Source organism: Manis pentadactyla, chromosome 9, assembly GCF_030020395.1.
Source record: "Manis pentadactyla isolate mManPen7 chromosome 9, mManPen7.hap1, whole genome shotgun sequence".
Classification (NCBI taxonomy): Eukaryota; Metazoa; Chordata; class Mammalia; order Pholidota; family Manidae; genus Manis; species Manis pentadactyla.
Genome location: NC_080027.1, coordinates 43,157,712 through 43,162,702, shown reverse-complemented (window position 1 = coordinate 43,162,702; position 4,991 = coordinate 43,157,712).

The window sequence follows — 4,991 nt, the reverse complement described above, 5'->3', positions numbered from 1 at the left end:
TTTATTTTCTAAAGGCTGGTCTAGAACATCAGGTATTACTTACAGCTCATGCTTTGTGTCCCTGATCTGTTGGCTCACCTTGTTGACATGAAGTAGCAGAAGGGCCCACAATTCATTCATCTTTACCACATATACTCCTCCTATTTCTCCATGTCCAGGACCAGGCACATGCTCAGCATTATGGGGAAAGGCAGGTCCTGCTGCCAGTTACCTGCCCTGTAGAGCCTGGAGGCGGTGAGGCATAGACATGGATGGTAGGCTCCCTGTGCAGGTTCCAGTTCATCCTTGGTAGTTGCTGCTCTTCCTTACTCTCCACTCTTACAATCCACATCCAGGTTTTCTTCCTGAATGTTGGCCCTGCTGAACTTTGGGCCACTTCCAGACACAAAAACAAGAGCTTCCATATACTTCTTTACCAGCTCTCTCAATTATTTAAGGTCTGATCCCTATAATAAATCCTTTATTCCATATTATTCATAGTAGTTCTGTCTCCCTGGTCAAACCACAACTTGTATATCAAATTTCTTTCCCTATCCACCCTCATCCAGTCAAAGATAGGAAGGAAAATCCATAGTCATCACTTCTGTTTACCCTTTTACTAGAAGTTCTAGTGAGGCAGGATCTCATTTTTATCTTTAAACATTCATTTTTGCTTTTTGGCCCAATCATTTTGGAAATAATAATTTCACCTATTCATAGGGTTAGTGTAGCTGACTAACAGAAATGTTTTACTCTGTGCCTGGAGTGCTGTGCCTAATGTGTACTCTGTAACTAGAATAAAAAGTTAAAAGCCAAGATAAAGTAAAAGTTAAGCAGATTTGGGACACGAGTTATTGCACCACAAGGCTTAGGGGAGAGGGTTTATGCCAGTGAGTTATTTCCTATACTTGAGATTATAAGGCTATAACTGGAGGGAAGCAGTGGCATACCATTTAGGAAACATAGGATTTAGTGTCATGACAATTATCATTATTGAACTTTCTTTTTGCCAGATACTAACCTACTTTATACAGGTAACTTTATATAGGTTAATTCATTCAATCCTCAAACCCTGTGAGACAGATACTGTTATTCTCATTTTGCAAGTGAGGCAACTGGCTTTGGAGAGGTTATTGAATTTCACGAAGGTTCATTGACCTGGATCTGAAACCTGGTTCCGCCACTGTGTCTACAGAGACCAGCTTTTACCATCATGCGGTCACTGTTCTCCTACTCCCTCTATTGGGTCATCTTCTGTTGAAATGAGCCAATAACCAAGAAAAAAGAATAATCATCCAACAGAGTTGTTTTGTTTGACCAGAGGTCCTGCTGGCTGCTGTAATTCAAGACCAGTGCCTCAAAGTTTATCAGGCTCACTTATTGTCACCTGTTTCTAGAAGTTCAGCTTTGTATAATTCTATTTTGAATCATGAGTCAATGGGGAAAATACTGTTTTACCTATCCTAACTCCAGGAAGAACTTCTGAAAAAGGCTAATGGACCAAAATTTATGAGTATTCACTTGTTTTAAGGCTTATGGTTGAACCAAGAAACTACAGATATTTCTTCCTTAGCTGCAGACACCTGTCTGTTGAGTGCCTCCTTTCAAGGCCCTTTCTGAATTAACAATAGGGTCTTACATAAGAGAGAAATCTTGACTGCCAGCTTTCCCAGAATGAATCTTCTCAAGCCTCCCTGAACTTCTAGATTTCTGAATTAAGAACTTTGTGTGGAAATAATACCCATCTATAAATTCAAGCTGTAACATTTTGACTATATTTAAAGAGCAAATATAGTTGAGTACAAAGGACCTACCTTACTACCTTGGATGATATATTTTCCTATAAATTGGGGGACCTCAGTAAAATGAGATTTTAGCAAGTAATCCCTAAACTCCTTTTTTAAGTCCTAAATCAAAAAGAAACAGTGAGTCTTACCAAGGGAAGACAGGAATGGAATCTTTTATATGTCTGTAAGGACCAGATATGGGAATAATACTCCATTAGGGATCTTCCAGCAGACTCAGATTCCTAGGATTTTTATCACCCGTTGAGGATGGAAACTGCCATTCCCAATTGTGGTGCAGGATCCAGAAGTCTTCCTTCCATTCTTATATCCACACATTCTTTTCCTGTGGGTGATATTGCTGGTAATATCAAAAGCTTAGAAGTATACACAGCCAGCCAAAGTCAGAAGATTGGAAGAAGCACGATGTCAGTCATCAAGTAGATTGCATTTAGACTCCAGACTAACTCTAAACCTCTGAAGCAGTCATCAGAAAACAAGTCATCACCAGGTATGTGATAGGACAGAGAATTAGAAAAGAATGGGCTAGAAGGATTGGCTGCTGAAAGAGACCGTGAATAAAAGGTTCTGGCTCCAGCATTCAAGTCTCTTTGGTGCTGGCCTCTCACACTTGATCTCCTGTCATGTTGCCCTATCGCTCTGATCCTGTGATTCATGAGGGTAAGAATGCCACCTGTAATATATTTAAGGCCTTGACAAAGGGCTTTTTTCTTTTGCAGACCAACCTTCTTAGGCAATTAGGGACTTTAAAAATGTATGAGACAATATATGTACAGTTTTGATATCTTCACCAGTTTGAATTCACACTTCTGCTTCTACAGTTCATGGACATTCTGTCTATCATGTGATGAGTTCTTCAACCCTTTATTCAACTCCATATTTCCTCCGGTTCCAATAACCACTCCTGCTTTGATATCATTGTCGATTTTTGACCTATTCCATGGATGTAGAAATGCCAGGATCTGGTCATGGGTTTTGATTTGTTCTGTCTGCTTAGGTGATTGCATGCAGGGGCATCCCAAACACTGTATCAAACATAAAGACAGAGCAAGGGAGCTAGAGCTCTCAGGACCGAGAACCAGAGAGGCAAGAGCTGCAGAGGGGGCACTGGGAATCTGCAGTTTTCATCGGAGCGCTGTTCAGTGCTTACCTGGGAGGCAGTTACCTGAAGCTGGAAAGACCATTAAGATCAGAGGAAACGCCAGCACTCGCCAGGGCTGGGCATAGTCCATGTTCCCACAGATGAGGGGAAAGGCTCAAAACTCAGTAGTCAACAGACTTTTTTTCAGAAATAGTTTTACTCAGTAGTGGTAACAATAAGCCTAAACTAAAAGCTGCTCTAGTCTTTACTAGCAAAGCCTAAAAGCAAATCTGAAAGGATCAAACCATTTCCCACTTAACCATGTCCCAGAATAAAGCTCAAGAATATATATACAACAATACATAAGCCCTGTATCCAAAAGTAAATTTGACGTATCTGGCATTCAATCAAAAATTACCAGAAAAATGTACATAGGAAAAATCAAAACCAATCAAGAAAAGTTCAGATGATAAAAAATAGCATATAAAAATAATTAAACCATTACTAGAAATGTATTTCATATATTTTAGAGGCCAGAAAAAAGTTTGAACATGTTAAGAAGAGATATCAGAAGATATGAAAAAACACCAAAACCAAACTTTCAGAGATGAAAGTTACAATATCTGAGATGAAAAACAATACACAGATCTATGAGAATTATGATATCAGATTTACAATATCTGAAATGAAAATTACAATAGAGGGAAATAACAGGCACAACAGTCATGCAGATGTATCCTTAGCAAAATACCACATGAAATGATAGTCAAGGAATTTTGGTTATTTCTAATGTGTTTGCAGTAATGTAGACTGAAGTTTGCCCTTCTTGTTTGTTCATCTGTATTCTAACTCTTGTCCTTTGGCATTTGCAAGCTGTCAGTGGGCTGGAGTTGTCTTAGCTAAATGGATGTCTGGGATATTCATAAAAGTATTATTTGGGCAACTTACATTTTCTTACATTGACTCAGGTTCCAGAAAATCCAGAACTAAGGTTCAAGAATGACTGGAATTACTATAATTAAGCTTGAATTAGTTCAAGCACATTTTCTATATGTTCTTGTATTTATGTAATGCTAAAACTTCAAGTCTAAAAGCATGCATGCATTGTTCTCATAAGTACTATGTTCCATTTAAGCAGTGTTGATATAAGATAGAAAATAACTCTTTGACTACTTGTGAACAAATCTAACAATGCATACTGTTTATTGCACAGTAATTGAGTTCATATGCTATTAGACTTTTGTGTGGGACAAAATGACTCTGCAGGATATGAGTATCACCTGCAGTATAAGGTCATTCCTGCACCAAACACAGGGACAAATCAGATCTTGCAGCCTAGAAATACTTCTTTAATTCACTACTCCATATTCCATTTACTAAGTAACAATAGCAGATAATCAACTAATTTCCAAAATGTACTGTGGAAAAAATACCTACAGAATCTGTGTAATCTGTGTCATACAACAATAAAAATGAATCTCTCATACATCTGGAGAGTGGCTCAGATGACTGCTGGTCACAACTGGATTTGCTTATGCATCTGCAGGTTGGGTGAAGATTTTGCTGATCCAAGCTGAGACTCTGCTTCAAGGTGACAGTTGATCAGGCATCTCTGATCCACTTTCCCCTCATCCTCCTTGGAGCAGTGGGCTAACCAGGGCACATTCTTTTGATGCAGCTGAGTCAGAACACAAGTCCCACCACACAGGAAGATTTCAAGTGTCTGCTTGTACCACATCTGTTAATACCCCACTGGCCAAAGTGGTACCGATAGCCAATCCCATAGTTAGTGTGTGGGGAAGTATACCCGGGAAGAGTGAATATTTTTAAACAGTGTTTTAATCTATCACACAGAATGTCCATTTTCTACTGAGGAAAACCAAATGAGAGCTTGTAAAGTCTCTGAGAACAGAGGCAAAGGCCTTTTGTTCATACCATTTCATTCCTTGCTGTCCAATTACCCCACCTCAGTGTCAGAGGACTGACACTTGGGAACTAGACAGAGACCCATGGAAACCAGCACCCTCCATGTGTGCCAATGAAGCAAGCAGTGACACACATGGGCCTGGAGATGTTTTTGGTTTTTTTTCAGAGAGTATCAGGTTTCTTTGTTCTTTTCTTAGCGT